We start from the raw sequence: 25849 nt of genomic DNA on the forward strand, positions 1-25849 counted from the left end.
GAAAATCAGGCACAAGCTGTGCAATTTGCAGATGATCTGTGTACCTGCTAGTTTGTAACAGATGTTTTCCTTCGTGTGACCATTTGTGAGCTGCTTCCTTGTCACAGTCTGTAGTAGCTGTAATGCTCGGGAATGAGTGATATCTTACACCTGCACAGAGCAGTGTTCCTGCCTATAAACTTGCTTTGCAATTCCAGAAATCTCCCATTACACGGAGTTTTATATCCAGTGCAAACAATGGCAAAATAAGACTGCATAATATTTTTGACACAGGCTTTAGAAACAAAACTAGAAAACGGGGAACTGCAGGAACTGGATGGGATCCACATAACTCCATATCCTCTCCAAGGGGGTAGTCAGAAGCGGATGTTGCAAAGGGAGGTGCAACAGAAGGCAAACCTGCACTGTGTTAGATCTGCTCATCATCTCCAATAGCTGGAGGTTGCCTGCAATATTAATATCACTTTCAGCAGAGATGTTGGTATTTAGCTGTTGTAACTCCGGCTATTCTTGTTATCCGCGTACATGCCTGCTTCCTCTCCGAAATGTCACAAATTCTTGGCCACGACAACTTCCCGTGGAAGTTAGCTCCATAGTTTAATTATGCATTGTGCAAACCCCATGTTTCCTTCTGCAGGGCTGTGCCAGGGTGGTGTCAGCAGCACAGAAATGCTGGGTCAATTATCATAGGGTTGCTTCTGAACAGCAAAACATCAGCACAGCATAACTAGCTCAGGCTCAGGTTGTGCTTGGCTTTTCAGACAGGCCTCTAACGGGTAAAAGGACTGCAATTCCTCATCTCCCAGGCAGGTTGGCAGGTGTATGGGAATGTGATACCTTCCTTTGGGTTACCTGCAAGGTGAAAAGGGGGATCCATCTCAGAAAGGCTGTTGATTTTTTCTGGCTCCTTGCGAGCTCTACCAGTGGTCCACCAGACTGGCATTTCAGATAAATGTGCAGCAAAAAGTGAAATGAGCCAAGAAGAGTCTTGTGCTGAAGAGACAAATTTTGCAGAGAGCTTTTTCCCTGGGACGTGGCACTCTCCAAGATAACCAAGGTCTTTTGGTAGCTTGGGGCTTGAGTGTGCAGGGATGGAGGGGTGAGTGTACCTCTGTGACGGGAGAAGGATGCTCTGCCCTGCTGCACGGGGCTGCACTGTGTGGCCACGCTCCCAGAAATGCCTTTCTTGTCCACTCTGGAGGTAGGTAATGCTAAACCACAGGGATGACTCTTGGAAATTTGCTCCCATGTGCATTTTGCACCAAATTCCCAAGTAGGCTTACCTGCAGAGATCTGTGGGAGCCTGGATTCCCCACGGGTGCTGCCGGAGCACACTGCAGTCTGTCAGGAACGGCTGCTTGCCATCTGCTGCGAAGCTGGGCAGCAGAGAGCAGGGGACTGTGACAGGTTTTAGTGAGGTACGTTCAGGCACAGCATCCTCCAGTAGACCTCTGTCCAGAACAGCAGGATCAGGCCTCTTGCAGTAGCTAAGCTGAGACCAGAATATGAATTTCTTTGCTACGTACAACAGAGGAGAGACCTCTATTGCATAGTCCAGGTTTGTTGTGCTGCTGACCAGCCTGCTGCCGATAGTATGAACTTGGCTTAGTGGGGACTCTGGGAAACTGGTTGGGCAAAATGGGTATGGGCAGTTGGGTGCATCCTTGTACCCCCCAGCTCAATGCCTCTTCTTCACCTCACAGTGTGAACTGGTCTGCTGTGACAAGAAACTCAAGGAGATTTAAGATGGCACCTGCCTTTTGGGGAGAGTAGGGGTGAGTTACTTGGGTTTTGGGGTGACGGTTGGGCTAGGGTGAGGAGCAATGCTGAGTGGGGGGGATGCGTGGGGTGGCAGGAGCCGCAGTTACAGGGGGTCTTGCTTGAGGCATCCACGTTTTGGAGATAACAGACAGGACAAAAAAGAGGAGGGAATGGGAAAGCAAGGAGTATCCCATGTCATGGATGAAAGGCAAACAGGCATTTTTCCATGTGTAGCTTCAGAAAGCCAGGACAAAATAGAAGCCAAAAAATTTCCTCTGAGACATAGCTCTAAACAAGGGGATTGTCCCAGTCAGCTCAGATCTCCTGGCCATCTTACTTGAAGGGGCCCAGAGTAACGAGCGCTATCTAACTTGGAAATCTGGGACAAGGTCAGGGAAGAGGGGGGACTTTGCCCTGGGTCATCAGCTCTGCCGGCGTGACACCCTTTTGCTCTGTGTGCAGGGGGAAATTTTTCTTCCCTTCCCTCTCCTGTTGTCAAATTCATGCCCAGCTAACCGACAAATCCATCTCTTCAGAGATCAATTACAGTGTCTGGCTGTGAAGCCTGGAAATCCAATTAACTCCCAAATATTTTTTTTTCTTTTTTAAAGGAAAAAAAAAGGAGGGGGGGAGAGAGAGACAAAGAGAGAGAAACACATTGAAGTGGGGGCATAAATCACCTAAAAAACATTCCAAACATTAAAATAAACAAGGACGAATTTCAACTTCATTTGTCTCTTTTTGAGATTCTGTCACTGATTTATTTTACTGCTCTGTGTGAGCCTCATTTTTGACTTTGCTCGCATTCGGAGTCAGTCACTGTCTCTGGAGTGGAGCCCCAGGGCCGGATGCCTCCTGCGGCGATGCCAGGATGCGTTGCCTATGTGGGGCATCCTCCCTTCTGCAGGGCTGTGGTCCACTCACCTGAGATTTTAAGGGCTTAAACTGTCTCCATCCTGTAGGGCATTTGGGGACTGATTAAAAAGGATGCTCAGCTCTGCCTGGGTCTGAATGGGCTGGTAGTTTAGGTGAGGAGCGTAACCCACCGGACTTCCTAGGAAGAAATAACTCTGCTTCTCAATCACAGACTTCTGACTTTTTGGAGCCACCCAGAACTGGTGGTTCAAATTTAATCTCTCCATCTCAACATCATGTCCTTGATCTTTTAGGGGACTTACTCCATTTGACCAACTTTACCATGTCCTCAGGCCTCCAAACGGCTTAAAGGAAACTTTTCTCCACAAGGTAGTGAAATGGTGTCCATGTGGAAATACACTGTGTCCACTGAAGTGTCTGAAGGTGAGCAGGGCCCATGGGTGTCTCAGGCTGATGATCTCACAGAGATATTAAGAGGACTGGGAAATATTGCAGGAGATTTAAGGGAAAGAAATAAGGACTGATGTATTTGTGATGTTTCTGGCTTTGAGAATTGGTCAGCCAAGGGTCTAGCAAGTCAGCTAGACAGCTGCCTATCAAAACAAGGGGGTATGAATGGTGGTGGAGTCAGAATAAGCATCTTTGCCTGAATAAGAGGATTTTCTGTCTCTCAAATGCCCACTCTTTGGCTGAAGACACTTTGGGGTAGGAATGCAGACACCTAACTGTGGTGGTTGGTACCAGTGACAGGTACTGAGCACCTGTACAGTAGCTGCAGATATGACATAGCATCCTTGAGGGGCTAGTGCCCACTGGGAGTGGCAGTGAGCTGGGGGGGAATACCCTTGGATATCTCAAACAGGGAGGTGTCAGCCCGTGTCTGTGGGGCTGGAAAACCTCTGTCTTGCTCAGGCAACAGGGATTTGAACCTGAAGCATCTGTGCTGCTGTCTGTAGTCCCTGTCCCCCTCCTTCAAGAAGCTTTAGTTTTCATTCCAGAGGAGGATGAATAATCCTTGGAGGTTATTGTGAAGAGGAATTGTCACCCTTCCGTCAGCTCTATCAGAAATTCTTCAAGAGGCAGTTAACAAATAACCTTCCCTTGGGATAAATTAGCTCCCAATCCCAATTCAATAGCTGCTCATTTTACGATGTCCTTGTTACCTTGTGTGAGTGGCTGATCTTCCTTTGAATCCTGCTGCGTTTTCAGACCCCGTGATTGCTGCAAGCAATCATGAGTTCCACATCAACAGCTCATGCACTGATTGCACCGAGCAGTCCCAACACAACCTTTTGTGAAAAGTTTTGGAAAGTTGAGCTCCGTGCTATGCTATCAGAAAGCTACACAAATCTCACTCCATCACATATTCTGGTTACTGACTCTTCAAATGAGGACTGGGTTGCAGGGGCTGGTGTGCAGAGGAGATCTGTGCCTCAGAGTCTGGCTTTAGAAAGAAAATCTTGCAGGCATTGTCAAGGAAACCTGGTGATGGCGCAGAGTTGTCCAACAGCCTCCAGGCAGCCTGGAGCAAAGTCTCTGAGATGAGCAAATAGTAATCCAAATGGATTTTTTTTTCTTTTTTTCTCTAGCCCAACATTGTTGCAGAGTAGGAGAATGGCATCGGGATAGGTCAAAAAAAAAAAAACAAACCCCAACCCCAAAGCAAAAAAACCTGCATCAGAAAGAAAACCTCCTGCCATGTCATCTTGCCCAGACCTTCCAGTGACATAACCTTTCCCCACTCTGTTGAGGACCATCTCTCATGTACCAAAAGTATTGCCACTGTTTGCAAAGCCTAAGTCACATTTATTAACAAGCCTCTCCAAGAACAACAAACTGAAACATGTAATCTTGCACAGATGCTCTAATATAGATCTTTGGCTTTCAGGACCACTGTGAGATTTTTATTTCCTCTCACAACAATGGCAGCTGTATTGTAAGGTAGCTTGCGTCAATTAAAAATCTCTTGAATCAAATACTGGCAGGGGAAATGTTCAAAATATTTGAAGAATTACTCCTAAAAGCTGCCAGTTGCCTGTGAGTGAATTCATCCAGAGATTGGCCTGCCAGACTGGCATGCAATACAAACTCTTCGCTCACCTTTATTTCCAAAGCTGCCAACAAATTGCAGTGATGGTTATCAAGAGAAATCTGTGTCCAATAGGACAGAGTAGGCTATAGTCAGTTCTTCTGTGGGAGGTATTGCCCCAAGAAACCTTTGTTATAGACAAAACCCATTACTCAATTTATCAATCCCTAGTTACGCTTCAAATTCCTATATCCCAAATCCATGGGATAGATTAGATAGCTTAATTTAAAATGTGAAAGTAGGCTGGAAATCATCGCTGTGCAAATTGTGTAGAGGGTTTTTTTTTCTGTTCCATAGCTGAACTGGACTTCAAAAGAATAAATAAAATCTGTTCTGGTAGCTCCCAGTGAGGAGTATACTTCTTTGGTGAAAGGAGAAAAAAACCCTCCCAATATTTTATTCAACCCAGAGTGAAGCATTTTGATTTGGGGGAATTCAGCTAATTTTCTTACTCCTCAAAATAGGTCAACTTTGAAATAGAAAATGTCACGTTGAAACAGAAAGTCGAATAGAAGTGTTTAGAAAATGTAAGATTTTATATACATATATTTAGAAGTTTAACAAGCTTGTGAATGGAAAGAAAGCATCCAGGCTATTTATAATTCAATTAGGCTTAGATTTAGGACTAGTTTTCTCTCTCTGTAAACTGCATTTCTTTTTCATTTAGAACAATCATCTCCTTCTTCCATCAAAGCTTCTTCTCCTAGCTATAGCTGGAAATATATAGCTATAATATAGTTGGAATGACTATAGCTATACTGTGTCAGCTAACTGCTGTATTTTTCTTTTCTAAGGCTCTCCAGGCATCTAGGCATGTTCAGTTGGGAGTATTGGCATTTGGGACTGAGATATGGAAAACCAGGGCATGCACTGCTAGAACTGTTATCAAGGAAATTTAATCCAGCAAGCCTCTCCTGCAGGACTTCTCAAGGCTTTGTCTCCTTTCCCCCATTCCCCTGCAAATGTCCTATACCACATTTGCCTTTTATTACAAAAAAAAAAATCTTACAAAATAGACTCCTGTCCTTTCTTTTGTTGATGGCTTTTCTGTGTTCCCACACCGTCTCTTTGCGGCATCAGTTATGTATGTGTAAGTAGTAAGTTAGTTTCTATTCTCACTTGGTGGGTTGGCTTCCAAACTGTTTATTGAGCAATAAAAAGAGAAAATTACAAGCCATTGCCCAGGGATAACGTGCTAATAATTTTATGACTGGACAAACAGTTGGAACAGCCCACAAACGGAGGTAAGCAGGAAACCTGGTATCTATTGCTGACAGAGCCATCCCTGAGGAGTTAAAACCTCGCTGCTAGTAATCAAAGTTGATACAACTACTGTGAGCTATTAAAAATTACGTTGGGGATGGGTGGTAGGATGATCATTATTACTTTCAGAGTAAAATTGGCAGATAAGCTTCTTGGAAGTTGTTTAGAATTTAGTCCTACATGGAGCGTATGTGATGGACCACCATGTCTGCTTGTGCTCGGGTCCACACGGCTCACAGCTGCTGGGCTGAAGGCTGGGGATTCCTGGAAAAACAAAGATGAAAGGGTGTTAATGCTTTCAAGCAAACACAAATCATCCCAGAGATAACAAAACATTTATGTTTCTTTAGACGTCATGTAATTTTGTGGCACTGAAGCCCACTGAGCAGTGTCCCAGCTTTGGTGCTGCAGAGCACAGAGCCAGAATCTGCTGCTGCAGGGTGACCATGGGGTTGCACCCAGCTATATGGTAATATGCCCCATCCCCCTCACCCCAAACCCTGTGTTTTTAATTCTATTTTTAAGCCCATGCCTGTAGGTGGTTTTGTTCCCATCCAGTAAATCATCCAGCTCCTTTGAGACTCTTGATGAATGCCTGGCCTCTGTGATGCGTGGGTACAACAGAAGCTATGGGCTAATTGTAAAGTTGTCTCTAACCACCAAATGTGGTCAACTGGTGCCATTTAGATGCTTCCACTCAGTTGCCAGAGACCTAGGAGTAAACAGCACTGCTCAGCTTGCCTGTCCTAAACCATTCTGAGAAGATGTGCCCATTCGCCATCTCCAGGAGGATTTCCTAATCCTTCTTGGGGGTAGAACATCATATCTGCACTATCTTCTTTCCACTGATGTGGAGTTCAGTGAAGGATTGGGCAAGGAGGGCCCTTGAGAGGTCTCACTCTCTGCCTATCTCCCATGAGGTGGGATGAGCTGTACCTCTTCCAAACCAGCAGCAGATCCAGCTCTTGAAGTGGGCAGGAAGCCATGCAACTGGGAGTAGCTGTTTGCAGCTGCCAAGACCTCACATTTGTATGTTAGTGATGCAGATAGAATCTCATAAACCAGTCTCCATCCTGCTTTACTGCTGATTTAATGATCAGAGGAAGAACTTGACTGTTTATTAAAACATTAGACAGTAAAGTTTAACAATAGATAGTAAAGGGTTTTGGTTTTCCATCCTTCTGATTGTTAAAGCAACAACACATTGGGCTGGAGAGGGACCTGCTCCTAATCTCTGAATCCAGAATGACAGTACGGGGTTGTGATGTGACTGGGCAGCACTCCCTCCATCAGGCAGGATGAAGAAGTTGGCATTGCCGCTTCTGTGCCTGGCAAATCCAGTATCTGAAGAAGGGCAGGACCTCATCCCTAATTGGGCTGTCTCACAAGGCTGGCTTGATAATGGCAGAGGGGATGGAGCAGCACAGCTGTCTCTGAAGCCCTCTGTTGCTGCTAATCAGCAGCACTAACTCTGTGAAGCTTGCCAAAGGTATTTGCTTCATCACCCATTCTCCTTCCTCCCTGGCAGAAGGCATCTCTTCTAAGAGGCCCTGGTAGGAGCCAAGTTCTCCAGCATGTTGCATGGGTCTGGAGGATGGACAATCTCTGCCAGCTCTTCTGTACTCATAGCAGCCTAAGCTGGTTCAGGCCCAGAGCCCAAGTGATGGCTGGGTGCAAAAATATATTTAGGCATCCAATGGTGCAGATTGACACCTAGATCTGAAAGTGTGAAAGTGGCTCCTTAGGGGGATTTTTTGCAATTTCTATGGGCCGTGGGTTCTCTCCTGACACTTCAGCCTGGTTCCTGTGCTAAGCTAGTTGGCCTGGCTTCTCCTGGGGTCGGTGGAGAAAGACAGGTCTTCCTAGGATCACTCATCCTGTCTAAGGAGAGTTCAGTCAGCCTCCAGAGGGGTTGACCTCTCTCCACAGATTGTAGTGGGACTCTAGATGAATGTTTTTGGATGTCTGACATGTAGACAGGCTAATGTCTGCAGAGGAAAATCTTGCTTTAGACACTAAACCACAGTAAATGTGTCCTTCAGCATCTACTTCCTTGGGCTCCCTTGGAGAATGCTGACTGCAAGCACAGCTGCCCTGCTGAGGGATGGTGGGCTTCCTGCACCTTACTAAGCTCTTTGAGTCCTGGGTAAGCCCAAAGCAAGTTACCTTCTAGCTCAAGTCTCAGTCCTGATAAAAGTTCCCATCCAGCGGGTGTCTGGTGAATTACACAGGAGGGTCAGTGGTTCAGATGTGGGAGAAACTTCTGCCCTCCTCTTGTGCTGCAGTGGGGTGTGAAACCCAAGTGCTGCTGGAGGCAAGCCTGGTGGGTGAGGGGCTGGTTCGTTAGGGAACTTTATCCAATGGACCAGAACCCAAATGTCAGAGCAGGGTAAGATGTGCCTTTGCTAGACTTGAAGGAAGAAGAGGGACAGAAAGCAAGTGTGCATGTGCACCAAGATGAAAAGGAGGGTGTTGATTGCTCATGGTCCTGGCATAAAGCAGTATTTGCATAAGCTCAGTACATTTTGGGCACTGAGCTCCTTTTCCAAGTCCTCCAAAAAGGCTTTCAAAAACAGTTGCCATGGAATAGGAGTCGAGGTGCTGTTGCGAACCAACAGCCTTCTCCAAGGGTGTCTGAGAAAAAGTGATCCCTTTGCACTGTGGGCACGGATTACGTGTGAAGTCCTCCAGGGATCTGTGGTGGGGCTTGTGCTGTCCTATCCACAAATGATCTGGAAAGCGGAGCAGACAGAAAACAAAATTTGCAAGGATGCAACATTATTCAGGCCAGAGCCAGCAGAAGCTGACTGTGAAGAAGTGCAGAAGGGTTGCAGCGTACCGATGGCTACGTGATGACATGGCAGAGGAGGTTTGTTGTTGGGAACTGCACACGGAGAAAAATCAACAGTAGCTATACCTATACAGTGGCACCATCTAAATGAGCTATTACCTCTCTGGAAGGAGATTGTAGAAGCATTGCAGGCCATTTCTGGAAATGTCAGCAGCAATCATGAAGGCAAGGGCAATACAGAGGAGGAAATGGAGGATAAAACAGAGCCTGTCATTATGTGACCAAATCTATCCACAGTGCACCCTGTGGTGCTTGGATGCTCTGTGTATTTCTGGTGTCCATGTCTCAGGAGGTCAGGCACAAGGAAAGATGTGAAAGGAAGCTACTGAGTACCTGTCATAGCAGCAGGACCTCAGGTGACCAGGAGACCTTGATCTGAAGAGGACTGAAGGAGCAAACGAGAGGAAGAAAGTCTTGGTTGGCTTGGAGGAGGTGGACGTGGAGCTGGATGGATCTCTGCTCTGGCCAGGGCTGATGCTGTACAGAGACCCCAACCTTGGCTCTCTGTATTTGGTGGTTGGGAGTGCTAACTGTGCCATCACCCAAAAAATAGATGAGTAAGAAGTGGCACACCTGATGGGACCCCTGCTGCCATTTGCCTGTAGGACAGCAAGCTCCATGCTGTCCCCTGTCCTCGTCCTGGCCGTTCCCAGTCAGCCCCTCCTGCTCGGGAGGGTTGCAAGCCAGGTGGCAGAAAGGTGCCATTCATACATCATGCTGTCATCTGGGCTGCAGCGGGTGACGAACTTCAGCCCCAAAAGACTTAAATGGACTCACCCTGACTGCTCAGCCCTGGAGAATCTCTGTGCATCTGAGGATTAAATCCTGGCCCCAGTGAAAACAACTGAGCATTTTCTGGTTCAGTCCGGTGGGCCAGAATTTAATTCCCAGTTTTAAAGGCTCTTTAAAATCAGCTGTGATATATAACCAGTCTTCTCAGGCTCTAAATACCTCAGTAAGATTGGCAGCGCTTTGGGAAGGCCATGGGCAGGATTATTGGCAAATCCGTAGGTCGGGAGAGAAACTGGGGAGCCTGGCCGGGGCAGAGTGGAGCTGCAGAGCTGGAATTGCTTCTGGTTGTGCCTGTGGTGTGCAGATAAAGCTGGGTAGCAGGTGAAGTCCTTTGCTTTTTAAACACCAAAATACTGTTGATACATTTCTGTTTGTGCATACGGTGTTTGGAGTGTGTTTGTGCACATACATTTATATATGTATACACACATACTTACCTCCCCACAAGTACATGCACCAAAATTTGTGTATTTCCTCAGCCTGCATCTTCCTGTAAATTGCAAAAATACAGACAAAAGAATGAAATTAGCTCCCTTATCATTGCTAAGTCATCAAAAACTAATATTACAGCTTCTGGGCATTTTTTTCCTGAACTATCCTCACTTCTAGATCCTAATTTAATGATTCTTTCTGTAGCTCTTTACATTCTATTATTTATAAGAAACAATATTCAGTCCTCCCTTGACAGTATTTGCAGGGCTGCAGAAAGCAGTGCGGCAGAAAGGTGGTAGAACAATTTTGGTTATGTTTCCATAGCTACCTAGCTGCTAAATGTGGTTTATTCCATTTTGAAGTCAACCAACACACACACACACACACGCACACGCACACATACGTACCCTCTCACACACAGGCACTCACAAATCACCAAATGAAGTATATTCAGACTGATCCCTGGTCTGCCTATTACAGCCTAATGTTCCTGCGATTTGTATATTTAAAGGGGTACTTGCTGCATAAATAAATGGCAGGGCAGCGTTCTTGCTGGATATAGCAGGATGATAAACATATTGTTTCTTTCTTGCTCTCCCCTCCGATGTGTGTGTTCCAGTCGGTCCTTGTAATATTATTATGGATATTTTTACCCAGCCGTTGTGCGCCGGGGAAGTCGGAGGTAGGATAGTGTCCTCTCGTGGTAAATGGCATCTCTGCAGCCTCAGAGCGGCCGAGCTAATAGCACCCATGAAAAGAGAAGGGGAAAAGGGGTGTCCTGGAACTGGGTGGGCATTTTAGGAGAAAGCTCTTTGGCTGGAGCTTCCTACTTCTGCGACCATGTGCAAAGCCATCTTGGCAGCCCCCATCCCCCTCATACAGGCAGAGAGAGAAATACAGCCCTATGCTTGCCTTGCACTCTGTTCAATGTAGCAGGCTAGAGGCCACGGGTCGCACTCAGTTTTCCAAGCCCATCCCTGATTTAAGTAAGTTGAAGGAAGAAGAAAATGAGGCATGGGGAAGGGAATGATTGGTACCACTTTGTCCTAGAAAAGTGTGCATGCCTAGAGGGAACTGTGTTTTGTTAAAGAGCATCCCAGTGCTCGTAATGGCGGGCAACAACACTGCTTTCCACCAGCTGGAGGGGAGGGAAGGGCTGAGGATGCAGAAGAGGATCACCATCAAACGGTGGCCTTCAGAAGTGCCTAACCTGTCACCTCTGGGACCCCACAGGGGCTGCCTCCCACTCCTCGAGCAGCACAGAGGGATGCTGTGAAGAAATGAGTAGGGAGGAGGCACCTCCTCGTCCCCCCCGACACCTGCTGCTCTGCCTGTGCACAACAGTGACGGCTGGTTTATTGTCTGCAAAGGGCTGCAAGGAAGACAGGGATCCTGATGGTTCTCGCTGCTTCATCATTAGCCCTGAGCTTTTGCAGTGTGCGCTCTGAGGGCTCAGCCTTGACAGTGCCCTGGGGCAGGCAGTGTCCATCCCTGCCAGAGCTGAGCTGGCTTTGCAAATTCTTCCCAGCCCTGCTAATGAAGGAGACCTGCAGCTTGGGCATCTGATCTCTCTGGGGAGACTTTCAGGGCTTAAGCCGGACACACTGCTGCATATGTGCGCCTTAAGCCTCTCGTGCCCACATGCCATTTTTCAAGTATACATGGCCTATGGGATCACTCCTTCCCAGGTACATGTTTCCCAGTGCCTCGCTGGTAGGGCTTCTCTCCATCTGCGAAATGGGACAGGTAAAAGCCAAAAGCAGGACAAGAAATAGCTACAGAGAGGGATGACAGGTAGAGAGTCTGTAAGAAAATAAGACAAGGGTAAAGACATAGCCAGCAGGAATTTCCTGCCTTAAGGATTATCTGAATGTAAATAAAATTTATATGAGGAGGGTAATACACATGAGGAGGGTAAATAGGATGTAAATATATCTATGAGGAGGGTAGTATTTAGCTCTTGTCCAGCTGTCCTGGCCAGAGCATCCAGTCCCTGTTCCCTCCCATGGCTCTGCAGTGTTAGCCCTCTGTCACACCATAACTTCTGCAAACTGCATGCAACACGTGGCCTCAGTGGTGGCATGTGTCTGTAGCACACAGTGCAGGGGCCGGCAGGTGCTGGAGCAGCTATGGCTTTTACTGGGAGATGGCATGGTTAGTTGGATTCATTCCTCTGCTGCATCCCGGTGGTCCATGCAAGCCCCTCTCAAGGGATGCTCTGCGGTAAATCTGTGCCAGAGCTCTCTTGCTCCTGTAAGCATGGTTAGCAATTGCTTGTATACATCACCCTGCAAGAAATCTCTGTGGCATCATCAGGTTACCAATATTTTCTGTCCTCTGTTACCTTTTTTCTCTCCCTTTTGCTGAGGAGTAGGAAGTGTGGTCATGGTGATGTTATCTTCCCCTCCCAAGCAGCAGTCTTGTTCAAGTCACTTCTAGATCTCAACAAAAAGGTCTCGTAACTGGCTTTTTGCAATGACAGGGATAGGCAAGTCTCTCCTGAAGCGGAGAATTTTTGTCACAGTTTTTTTTCTTCTGCCTGGAAAAAAATAGGAAAGTGAAAAATGCTGCTGAAAGTCGTGTTTTATTAGTATTTATAACCAGGTGCAAACCAAATAAATCATCATTGTAAAACAAAAAACCTCTGACCATCCCTCATATGCTCATACTTCTTGTTATTTTGCAGATTCCCTCTGCTCCACAAGGTTGCCTGGGGTCTGCCAAGGTGCCAGGCACAGTTAGTCACAAATTCATCCTTCTGGGTTGCCTATGCTGAACAAGGTGGAGTGGCGGAGAGCTAGCAGATACCTTCAGGTGAGTCACTGGGATTCAGCTCAGCCCCATGCAGCTGTGCCAGCACAGGAGCAGCACAGCTGTATTTGCATGGAGCTCACATCTGGGCTAACCTGGTTAAAAACTCAGGCAGGTTTTATTGTCCCACCTCTTTTCCTTCCCAGGCACAGACCCTGGTCTTGTACCAGACCAAAGCTGCCTTGTGCACCAGCAGGTCAGGTGCCCTGGCTCTTGCTGGCTTTGTGGAAAAGATGGTCCCACCTTTATACGTGAGCTTTTTCCATAGTGCTAAACAGTTAACGATGCTCAGTCCAGGGCCAGCCCATTCTGCCATGCAAAATTGGATCCCCTTTGCTTCCCAAGCTTGCTCCATCTTTAAGCAGCTGCCGTGCCAGCCATCATTCCTCCAGCTGTCCTCCAAGCAGTCACACCCTTTCACAGACACAATTTTTCCACCTATGATTGCCATATTTTTCACACCTTTCTATGCCAGGACAGCACAGAACAACAGGGCTGGTTTGGGCCAGGCTGATGAGCGTGGGCATGAGCTGCTCACACGCTCATCACCCCAGGGCTTGGTTGTGCACCATGGTGTGCAACAGTGTATGCATGAAAATGAAAACCTGAAACCTTATAAATAAGGACAGCCATGGCAGTCCATAACTATGTTATTTTCCTCCACAATGTGAGATCCAATAGCGGGCCAAGAGACACCGTCATTAATGCAGGTGTCCAGTTTGTGATCAAGATGTAAACACACTCATCGTTGACTCGCCTTGGCATTTAGGGACATTTATCTTTGTTGCTTTCTGTTGGACCAGGAGGGGCTGGTGATCAATTGATTCCCTATGGTCATGGTGCTCTTCTGTGCCATCATTATGTGTGATTATAAGCAACAGCAATAATCACCATGTCACTGTCTCCAAGGCAGGCTTTGCTGTCTTTGTATTGGCACCCTTTCACCTCCAGTCCCCCAACAGTCAGATGCTGGAGGTCAGTGTGTTTTGCTGGCTCTATAGTGACAGGTAATAATCTGAAGGCTAAATATCATCAAAGGATTGCACTGCAGGCCCCTCTCTTGCAAGGAGCAGGTAGCACAGAAACAATTCTTCCTGCCTTTTCTGCCCCTTTAGCAACTGGCACCGGGCAAGAGACTCATGGGACCTGGCAGAACCCAGCTTTGGCTTTCCTGCTGTGGGAAAGGGATGGGTCCCCTTCCCATTGCCCTGGAAAATGGCCGAGTTGATAGAGAAAGCTGCCTCCATGCAGGAAAGACACAGCTGGCCCAAACATTCATCTAGCCCTCCTCTCTGGATTAAGGAGGGCTTTTAAATTTTTTTTTAATCAGTTCAATGTTTTACAGCTCAAATTCAAATAGGAGCTTAAGAGCTTAAACAATGAAACATAAGGATGTATTGGCATGAATGAGCCATCTTTCCTCTCCCTGCCTGCTGAGTCTGTGTGCAGCTCTGCTTGGCATCAACCTGGGAGAAAAATACCTGTGCCTCGCCATCGCAAGCTGATCAGCCTCTCCAGGCTCTTCACTGTCTTGCCGGGAATGTGAGACACGCGGGCAGACCTTCAGCTAGTCAGTCAGGGTTAATCCTCAGGGGGTAGTGCCATCTTACACCCACTGACCCAATCTGTCTGGCAGCCCTTTGCATGTTTTCTACCTCTCTGCCGATGCCAACATCTGTGTCTTCGTGGGTGCTGGATACTGTGGGTCCCCGGGGCTTTTAGGGAGGTTGCTATTGTAGGGTGCATTCAGCAGTGGGGGAAATAGCAAGCAGGGTTCAGGCTCCCCTGGAGAAGTGTGTGTGTGTGAGGCGAGGCGGCATGGGGTCTCCAAAAAGCCACCCCAGGCGCTGCCATTCCCAACCTCGCTCCAGATGGACGGCACTGCCTGAAAATAATTGCAGGTAGCTGCCCAGTGCTCGGGGAAGCTTGTTGCTATTCAGCATTGGCGGTCAGCTGCTGTCTGCTCCTTCGCTTGGGTGCCTCTGAATCCCAATGAAGCCTTGCCGTCCCCCGCCTCCAGCTTGGTCTCTCTTGTTCCATCTCCTCCACTCTTGACTGCTCGTCCTCCTCTGCCAGCCTCAGCAGCTCCCCCTCTCTTTCTCTCTCTCTTTGCGTGCCCAGCTCATATCACAGAGCAACTTTCCAAAGAAAGAACTTCACCTCCCACCTTGTAGTTACTGTGAGAAGCAGCAATTGTCCAAGAAGCCAAAGAAAACCCAAAAGACATCACATATCAGAAAAGGTGGCTTTTTTCTGCCCACCATGATGCGTCCTATGGAAATGCGAGTGCCCCAGGTTATTGTGTTATCAGGGTAGAGAAAAGAGCTTGTCTAAAGCCTGGATGAAAAAAAAAAGCAGAAGAAAGGATCCTGCTCCATTTGGGGAAGGGAGACTCTTCCCAGGCTTCTGGACCCAATCCCCAGCTGGTGTAAATAAAAAAGGTACTAGACTGGTTGACTCTAGCTGCAGCTGCTGTAAAATACTTTTTCCAAAGCATTTTCCTGCCCAGGTTGCTTTTCTTTTTCTACCTTCCTCCAACTTAAAATGTCATCACTAAAATCCAGACATGCAGCCTGCCCCACCTTGTCCCTTGCAGTCTGATCGGGGAGCAGCAGCCAGCAGGATGGCTGAGAAACGTCAGACCCCAGGCAAATCCAGAGACAGAAATGCTGTGCTACCCTTCCCATGAATAAGGCCAACCAGTTCTCTTTGCCAGCACTCCCAGCACCCATCCTCCGGAGCACGCAGCACGCATCCCTCGAAGGCACAGGGCTGTTGGACCTGGCAGCTGGTGGATGTGCCAGATGGAGCTGGAAGGAGGAGCATCATCTTAAAGGATGGCTCTGCAGCTGGCGTAGGCAGGTCTACTGACATCCCCGCTAAGCCTGACACCTTCAGTGTCATGACGCAGTGCTGAGGTGGGGACGGCCACACCAGTTGGAGGGCGCGGACTTGGGCCGAAGGAGTCTCCTTGAACGTTTCTGTTACTGCCCAGTTAGGTGAGCTTGTGTTTGAAAATGTCGTCCTCAAAGCTAGCCACCTGTGCTGTTTTCACTCTGAATGATAAACACTTAAGGGTCCCCTGCTTTCTTTAATCTCCTCCAGCTCGTATTCATCCAAGCTGTGCATCGTATTAATTACGTTCCTTTTATTCTTGTCTATGCCAACACAGGGTTATCGTTATTGTTATTGCTTTCTCATTTTATTATTTGTATGCTCTCACTCACCAGCCCCTAATATTCTGTACAACGAAAGTACACTTTCCTGATCACCTTCCTTCATTAAGAAAACTAAATTTTTGTGCTGATGGGAAATGAACTGGATTAAACAAAATAAACCACCCTAAAACAACCATAAGGTTTCTTGTTGGATTAAATATTAAAATTAACAATCCAGTGCTGCATTCAGCTCTGTATTTATGTTAATATTTAATTCAATAAAAGCCCATGTTTTAGAACATTTTCCCATTTGTTTAAAGCTACAGATGAAATTGCAATTTCTGCATAAACTAGAACAATACGTTGCTAACTGTTTTATGGTAATGAGGAGGAATGGCAGCTCAAAAAATCCTCTACCTGGCAGGGAGGGGATGTTTTAGCAGCAGGAAAGGGATGGCAAGGCTGCAGAGGAATGCAAATCCTGCTTGCTGGAGGAAAGCCTGACAGCTAGAAAAGAGGATGTAGGTTACAAGGCGACAGTGCTTGGCTTCGAAATGCGTGTTGCCTCTGTTGCATAGGGTTGTATCTCTGTAGCATCAGAGAGCTTGAGGATGTTTGCCCCTGGCAAGGATAACCACTGGGACCGCTGGTGAAGAGCCAGGTCCTGGGTGGGGGTGTATCCCGGCTGGCAGGGACACAACTGGAGTCCTTGCAGCTTCACCACTGCTCACGTTTGGGATGGTTTCTCTAGCAAACTCTGCTAGCAGAAAAGTGGTCCCGTGGTGCTGCTGCCACACAAAGTCTGTGAGCTGGGATCGGATGAGGATATGGAGTCTCATGTGAGGCCAGTCCCAGGCTGAGTTCTCCCCCGATGGCTTTGAGATGCCCAGGCTCTTGCTGTGAATGCCAAGCAAGATGCACTAAATAATGAGCTCTAGTTCATTCCCTTCTCCAGTGCTGAATCAAACCTGGCTGAAGTTGACCCCAACGGCTGCTGCAGTCCTGGGGTTCAGCCTCAGCATCCCAACAGCAAGGAGAACTGAGGCCAGGGGCAGAATCCATTGCCCGGGAGGTGCCACATTTCAGTGCAGAAAATCAACTGGGAAGGGCTTTAAAAGTCCTGCTCAGTTGTTCTCATTTTCCAAGGGATGGAAGATGGATGTTCTTATTTTCCAAGGGTGGGCAGAGCCCCTTGCAGAGGCTGGTCCTGGAGTTGTACCCATTGGGAGATATTACAAAAGCCCTTTACTTTCCCAGGATAGCTGCGATGTTGAAAACCAGAAGAATTATATTGTCTGATGTCACATGGAGGAAGAACATGGAGCACGTAGCAGTGATCAGTAAAACTTCAGTGCTTTGGTGGTGGAGTTACAAGTAAGTTTTCTGAAGTTTAGATACATACCCAAACTTCCTTGAACCTTTTGGGGCCTAATTAAATTCGAGGGGATTTATAAAAAAAACTGTGTGGAAGATAATACTCTTTTCTATTAAGAAACTGCTTAATAAAACAGATTATAGGTAAAATAGAAATATGGGCCTTGCGAAAGAAGAGTGAAAAGACACTAATGAGCAGTGTCTGAGTGTTAATGAATTGTATTAGCATGCCATTACCTGCAAATATTATAAATAGACCAACCAGTTTTAGGTTCCCTTTTCTCCAAAGAACCCTGTATGATTTCTGAATGTGGCTTGATGCGGTTAGTCCTATTTTGTACCAGGGGAAACTGAAGCAGAAGCTTCACTTGCCTTCACCCCTCAAGCCTGCAGTGGAGGTGGAGATGAGAACATTGGCTTTTTATTTTTATATGGTATGCTTTGGCCTTTGAGGATTCATAAGTCACCAGGCACCACCATCCCGACCTGATGTGTGTGTGCCACAAGCGGTCCCACCAGCTGGGCACCCTCGGTTAGGGGACCAGAGCTCTGTTTCCTGCGGTGCCTATGGTTTATTGATCCCCGTTTTAAAAGATAGTAAAGCATCTCCCTCCTCCATCACCGTGTCGTCCTCAGCCTGTTCAGTGAAAGCCAGGAGTGATTTAATTTTTGTTTTCTTGCTCTTTTGAGCTCTGCTGGGAGCTGGCATTGACATCCATGGTTGAGAAGGATCCCAGTTATAGCCAGACAGGACTAGGAAAGATGGGCTGGTTTAATGGTAATATCAGTAAATATGTGTTCATGGATGTCTTTGTCACCTCAGACTGTTGCTGTGGAGAAGGGGATTACTGCATTTCATTTGGGCTTAGCCTACAGAGACTGACTTTGGGGAGGAAGGTGTAAAAGAAAAAATGCTCGCGTGCTGGGGAAGGGCTCGGAGGGCTCGGAGGCTATGCCAGTTCACACAGGAACACTCCTTCCTTGTTATTATTTACAGCAAAACTCCCTGTTGCAGTGATGGACATGTTCAATAATATTCTGGATAAAGAAGCTGGGAGGAGGCGCTACTAATAATTGCGAAGGATGTCAAGAAGGAAGAACTAATGTGTTTAAACATATGGGCTGGGATTCCTCTCACCTCACCAATCATGTAAAAATTAGGTGCATGCTCATTTTAGCTCTCTCTGTAGTCCATGCAGAAGCGAGTTTCTTCCAGAAGGTGATTTGTCCTATCCCAAAGGGGTGGCCATGACGTATGGGTTCAGTAGTTCTCTGGAGGTTTTTTCATCCTGTTGACAATAGAGAGTATAGACAAATTTTAGACTAAATACGTGACTTTTAGTTGGTGCTGTTAGTAGAGACAAGCCCTCTTCCCTCCTGGAAAAAGCACAAATAACTGTAATTTCACAAAATTTCTGACAGTGAGTCTTCATTTTTTAAACAGCCCTAGCTGTCAGGAATAGCTGATGCATTTGAAGAAGATGGGTGGTGGTTGTAAAGTGGAGTGAAGAAACGGAGTGTAACTGCTGCTTTCTGGCTGACAGCGTGATTGCATTTTCTGATGTCCCTCCTTGGCTTCAGAGTCAACGTCCAGACCTTTGGTGCTCACCAGGAGTTGCCCTGCCCGGTGTTGCAGACCTGGGTGAGCAAGCACCCTTCCTTACATTTTCCATGGAAGAGCTGTAGTCTTACCAAAAGCCACTGGGAATTTGTCTCCTACGTTCCCAAATAATGTAGACAAACAGATTCACGAGCTACCTATGGGTGGGCTGAAAAATGTAGCTATTGCACCACCAAATTGGAGGGCAGATTCTCCTGCATAAGGTTGGAGTAGAAAATAGGAAAGTATTTTCTCTGTCCATTCACCTGATCCGTTACTGTTGCTTTGCACCACTGCCTGTTCTTTTTTTTTTCCCCTTCTTTTTTGGAGGAGAGTGGGAATGTGTTTTACACCTGCTCTTGAGTCACCTGGATTAACACCAGCTTGCAGAGCCCGGAGGTGGGCTGGATGTGGAAGAAGCCATTGTTTTGGGCTGGACTCATGTTATGCTCCCACCATGTTGCTCATGCTCGGCTGGGCCAGGATGAAAGCATCGCTTCACTGGGAAGTGCATCTTCTTCCAGCGTGGGGATCCCAGCATGCCCTTGCAGAGGACAGGCTCTCAGTTGGCTGCCTTGCTATTTTTTCCTTCTATTTGTGAACAGGTGAGGGAAGAAAAAGGCACAGATGACAATATTTTGCCTTCTTTTACTGCTGGAAGCAAGTATGAGCAGCTTTGCTTTACCAGACGTGTCTCTGTGGGCTCCTGGCAGGTTGTCCACAGACTGCAGTCCGTCAATGCTGTCCTGGGGAGCAGGAGGGCTGTGACTCTACGTGCTGCGCGGGAAGGCTTGTCCTCCCTTTTTATTTCATACATGGCTTTGGAAAGTCTCCCCTGTAATCATAGCCCTCATCCTGCTCTCAGGCATTGCCTCAAGGGCAGCCTGCAAAGCCGAGGTTCCTGCAAGGAGTTGTAGGTGTAGTGATGTCAGGTGCTTGGGGCTCTGTAGCTCTCCCAACTCATCTTGCCGTGTTTGTAAATGTGTTTGAATTCAGGCTTCCAAACTGCCGGTCACACAGATACCTGCTTATGGACAGCCCTGTTTGCACCATCAGGGAGAGGTTGCTTGTCCTCCGGTAAGTACCAGGCTGGGCAATGTTGCTTGTGTTTCATTTGCCACCGCGCATGGACAGCATCCATATCCTAAACCACCCATAGAGTCCTAAAAAAACCCCTAGAGTCCTAAAAAAACGCTTTGATTCAGAGCAAGCAGCATCTTCCCTCCTGCAAAGAGAGATGTAGCAGAATTGCAAATGTCCAAGCCTACTAGGATTTCGCTACGCATTCAGCAGCCCTGCATAGGGGTTTTTTTTCCACCTTAGGGGTTTAGACTGCACAGCAAGTCCAGTAATGAACTGTTACTCTGGAAAATAAGACTTTCATTAGGTTAGGATTCTGCCAGGGTATTTGCGTTCCTTTATAATGAACCATGATATTGTGCAAAGCCCTGGCGTGGAGCGGAGCGCTGCTTATCTTGCTGCTATCATTTACCCACTTATCACAATCAGATTCCCCTCACCTCCATCGGGTGCTACAGCTGGAGGAAGGGAGGGGGACTGTGATAAGGTTTCTGTCTCACCAAGAAGCTTTTTTTGGGGGGGGTTGAATCCAAGCATGGGTCAAACAGTGGTTTTAACTGTTGATTGTAACCCTGCCTTCTAGTTACCGATGTCCTATAAACAGATGCTGATATTTTTTATTTTTTTTTTACATGTTCATTATTCATCACTAGCAGGTACTGAAATTGCAATGCGTGTCTCTTCTGGTGTGAAAACATTAATAACTGCTTTGGCTAAGCACAGAAAGATCATTTATTTTACAAATACGCAGAAAATTCAGGCTGGCTGGGATTAAAGCACAGCGTTTCTACAAAGGCAAGGGTTTCAGGGCACGTTTTACTATGAGAAAGAATTAGTTTTATGCAGATCTATGCTTCCACAAGCAGATGCAGCCGGGCTGCTCCTCCACCAGCCACAGCCTTAAGCCACGGGGCTAGTAGAGGGCAACACATTTAGATAAGTGAGGCACGAGCACAGGGACTGGGAGCTATTTCTGCCCTATCTAAGGGTCTCGATCAGAATCCATGTCAGGCCGATGCTTTCTTCCTGCATCTCCCCTTCACCTGTGCATGTAAGTCTGGGGTGGGTCAGATCCTGCCCCACTGCTGCTCTCACCCCACGCCGTCCGCACGTGGCTGTGGGGGGGCTCGGCACCGCAGCTCTGCCTCCCCCGTCACTCCACCAGCCTTTGGCTGCTCTCTGCGCACCTCACCTCCGTCAAGGACAAGGAGCAGTAAATCCCAGCAGCCTCCTAAAAAAACCATTTTAATTAAAAAACCCCAACATAACGGGAGCTTTAAAGGACATGAAAGAAAACAGCTGTGGAGCTCCTCTCTGCCCTCCTCGTGCCTCCCTCCCTTTCTGCAGTGCTCTTCAGAGCAATTTTCATTTAAAGCTTTTTTGATTTCATCAGCTCTGGACTCCATCAGCGGTTTTCAGCGCAGGCCATGTCAGCAGCCTGACAGGGATATTGTTTGGCTCAGAGAAGCAAACAGTCCTCTCAGGGGGATAGGCAGCTAAGCAAGGTCTTGGCTAGGCAGGGCTGTGGGCAGGGGTACAGGCAGGGCTGCCTGGATGCACAAGGTGACAATCTGCCTTCCCCAGCCCCAGAGCAGGCTGATGCTGCAGAACTTACGTTGATGTTGGCACTGGGGGTGTCAGGGAGGAAGAGGAGGGTCTGAAGGTCCTTTGCTGTCTGGACTGGCTCAGATGAGTTTGGGCCTACAGCCCAGACCAGTGCAAGGACTTGGGCAGTTGGTGTCACAGAGGGGTGTCCTGGTGCCCAGCTGGAGATGTGACATGCTGCTGGTCCTGCAGGGCAGGGCATCTCCTTTGGACATGGCCAGCCATCAAAACTGAAGCCAAGATGGTTCTGGCTTGGCTGGTGCATCCAACCTTGGGCCAGTTTCTGATGTAGCTAAGCCTGGTTTTGCTGTTAGCTTGATGGCTCCCCGACCTGGCAGCCTGCTTGTCTGGCAGCGTTGGCAAAACAGTGACTAAACCACAGAGGCTGCTGTAGGTCTGCGTGCCTTGGTACAGAAATGCACTGCGATGGCACAGGTGCCACCGTGACTGCTCCGTCAAGGCTGAGCTGCTGAAGGCTGAAATCTGCAGTGAGTGACTTTTTTTACCCTATTTTAGTTATAATGTATTTCATGAGACCAGCACTCACAGCATCAATCCAGAGCTGGGGATGTCCAACCATCTCATCTTTCCAGCGGATCAGCACATCTGAAGATATCCCCAGGACCACTGAGCTAGGCTGGACCGGACATTTCAGCCAAAGGTGTTTCCAAACTCCGTTGCTAATACTAACATACAAGTTGAGGTAATTATGATGCGGCATTAGCGATTAAAGTGGACATACTGATTTTTTTTTTTTAGGAAATCTGATGAGAAGGAGGAGCCTCTACGGCATCTTGAAGAGGGTAAGACGACACGCCGTGGCCTTTCTTTGATCTGATCACTTCCTCCCCACCCCACATGTCCAGCATCTCAGGCTTAAAATCAGCAGGGAAGCCAATACAGTGAATGCAAGGCCAGGGCCAAACTCTTCCTACTGGGACTGTTCATGCTTTGCATTTTGCAAATGTAAAGTACTCATCGGTTCAGGGCTTCCAATTAGAGCTGGACAAATGAAAAACTTCTCAGCTCGCTGCCCAATCCTCCACAAAAAAAAATTCAAATAAGAAATGGTTTGGATCAGTGCAAAGTACAGACCCTTTGATTTTTTTTCCCTACCAAAATAAACCCTTCTCCTCCCCACCCCGATTAATTTTAGATCAAATGAAATGTTTTATTCAGTTTCAGACTGAAATGTCATTTCAGAACATTAACTAGAATAATTTTCCTTTTTAAAAAGTGGCAGAGCAAAAAAGTTCAACTTTTAAAACTTTTTTTCTCCCCACATGGATGTACGAAGAAATTTGTCTTCTGATGAAAAAAATACGGGTTTTGTGAATCTTTTTGGTGAGCACCCCGTGACAGTGTAAGCCCCTGGAGAAGGGGGTGTCAACGAGCCCCTGGTGGGGGGGGCTGAGCTCACTGGAGTCGTGCAGCACAGGTTGGCCAAAATAATCTTCATTCTCCAAGAGCTTCCTCCTACTTCTCTGCTGACTGCTCTTTAATCAACTATTTAAAACCCAGCTCGGAGACTTTTATCACTTTCCAAATCCCTAGGACTTTCAAAAAAATTAAATAAAACAGGGGAAGACATTACATCAGTGGCCCTTGACTGGTCTGAGCCTGACCCAGAGAGGCAGGCTGCAATGCTTCTGCATGGGGAGGTGGGTCTGGGACAGGAGGAAGAGGGAGCTTTTGGGGAATGGGCAATAAATTGATTTTCATGGAGTCTGAGGCTACGCTGCCATTTTCAGCATGGCTACAACATGCATCGCAGGTGGATCTGGAGGCAGGGCTCCAAAGGGATTAGTAAAGATTTATTTTTCTTTTTCTGGAGTGAGATGAAAGGGGGGAGGGGGAGGGAGGGGCGAGCAAGGAGTCCTACAGAAAGGAACTCATTATTTTTTATCTTTTCCAATGACCTTGTTTGTTTTATTCCTACTTGAAAGCAGTTTCTTTCCTTGTGAAAGTTTGGAGATATCTGGAGACTGGGGCCAGTGAGAAAGGGAAAAAGGGAAAAAAAGGAGCTGGGTGAAGATGAAAAAACATGGAAAATAAACAGAATAAATGTAAACTGAGCTGGAAAAAGTTCTCCTTCTGCTTGCTGTTTCTCCAAGGAGAAACACCCATCTGGGCTTGGCACTGTGATGAAGTACCGTATCTGGGGGAGATGGGATGATGCCCATGGGGTGGATGGCTGCTCTGGGGATGAATGGGGAGGGTGTTTCTCAGCCTTGCTGTATTTATTACATGTAAAACCAGACCATGTGGGGAGCAGAGGCATCTTCTCTGTGACCCGTCTGGTCCTCATCCTAATCATAAGTGTGCATCTCCTAAAGGAATTGCTTCAGAACCATTACAAGAGGGATTTTATTTGGTTTTGACCCCTCTTTAATTCAGTGGGCTTTGGTTCAGAATGGTAACCAATGAAAGCTCACTAACACACGTACGCTTCCCTTCTCGGCCTATGTGGGCAGCTTGAAAGGGGAAGGTTGCCACTGGAGATTCATGTTGCTCAGGGTTTGAAGTTTGTCTTGTAGCACCCCATTAATTTAACCCTGGTGGATTGGTTTTTTTCCTATTCTTTTTTTCCTTAAGCACCCTGTTCTACTTTTTTTTTCCTTAAGCACCCTGTTCTCCAGTTAGCCTCTGTACTGGGAGCCCGTGGACTCTGGAAGAAGGTAGCCACATCACAGAGGTGACCATCCTGGAGCCGCAAGGCATGGTGCAAGGGACCACCAGTAGATCTTGTGAGTGTCCCAAACGCAAGGGCCAGCTCTGCCCCAGCTGATGCTGCCTTTGCAGGGTAAGAAGAGCTCCCCAAGCCCCTGCCAGGTGCCCAATGACCCTGGTAACACCCCCATGGTCCCCATAACCTCCATAGCCCCCGGGCCAGGAATGTGCATGTGTCCATGGCCACCTTTGCTACCAGGTCTGCAGCTGGGCTTTGCCCTTGAATTGCAAAGACACAATGGCACATTCTTCCATGCTGTCCCTAACAGCGTCTTCCTCTGCATTAACCCAGCAGCATTTAACCTCTAACTCCTCATGTTAATAAATAAAACCTAAAAAGCAGGTCTCCCAAAAGTGTAAAGACAGCTGTTAACCTGGAAAAAAGCCCGCTCACCAACAGGCAGGGTGGCTAATTTTAGATAAAACCCAACCCTTGCTTTCAACTGGCGGCTCGGGTTGATCTTCTCATGGTTACTCATAAATACTTATGAAAATGCTTCAAGTGCTCAATTTGCATAGCTATAAAGTCTCATAAATAATTCTAGGTACTACTATTTAATTATGTGACCTATATTGTGGTGGAATTTTTACCTCATTTACAGAGATCAGAGTCCTTCTGAATGGAGACCAGGGCATTAAGTGACCATTGAGTTGCTGTCCAACCAGCTGTAGAGAAGAAAGGGATGGGGATCCAGCCCAAATGCTTACCTGCAGCTTCTTATCAATACTAGCACTAATCAAGAATAATTTAACTTAAATACAACTTTTATGCCTACTATTGGGAGCTGCATTTTAGCCATCAGGAGTCCCAGAGAAGCCTAGGAGTGGGGCAATATTTCCCAGTAACATTGAGGTATGTGGCCCTTGGTATGTGCTGAAGACTCTGCTCTGCAAACTGGAGGACGCTGTTACCTCTAAATAAAGTGCTTCCAAAGAGGATGCTAGCCCTTACCCAGTGCAAATATCAGCCAGCCATGCATGGGAAAACTCCAGCTAAACTAAGGGGTTTTAGGCTGGCTCTGATAAGCATTGCATTCAGTGGGAAGGCTCCTTTTCTAGATTTAGCCCTCAGACTTCAAAGGGAATAAAAAAAAAAAAAATCCGATTTTTTTTTTTTAACCCACTGCACTGAGTTGCATCTAAAGCTCACTGAAGAGAAGAGGAGTGAGTAAAGTTGTACGATGCGGAGCAAAGGGAGAGAAGAGAAAAAATGAAATGAAAAGGTCTTTGTAGTAACTGTGCTTCAGCAAGAGACTTCCCAGTTGCTGGCTGGGGGTCCTGTGTGCATCACATGAAACACCACGGAGGGGCAAAGCTGAATCCTCCTGGGCTGCCTTCTGCTTATGGGACCATGTGTGAATAATCCCAACCCCTGCCCCAAACTGCAGCGACAAAGAGACATTTTTAAACAACTATAACCCTCACAC

The sequence above is a fragment of the Aquila chrysaetos genome, chromosome 10 (genome assembly GCF_900496995.4).
Source record: "Aquila chrysaetos chrysaetos chromosome 10, bAquChr1.4, whole genome shotgun sequence".
In the NCBI taxonomy this organism is placed as follows: Eukaryota; Metazoa; Chordata; class Aves; order Accipitriformes; family Accipitridae; genus Aquila; species Aquila chrysaetos.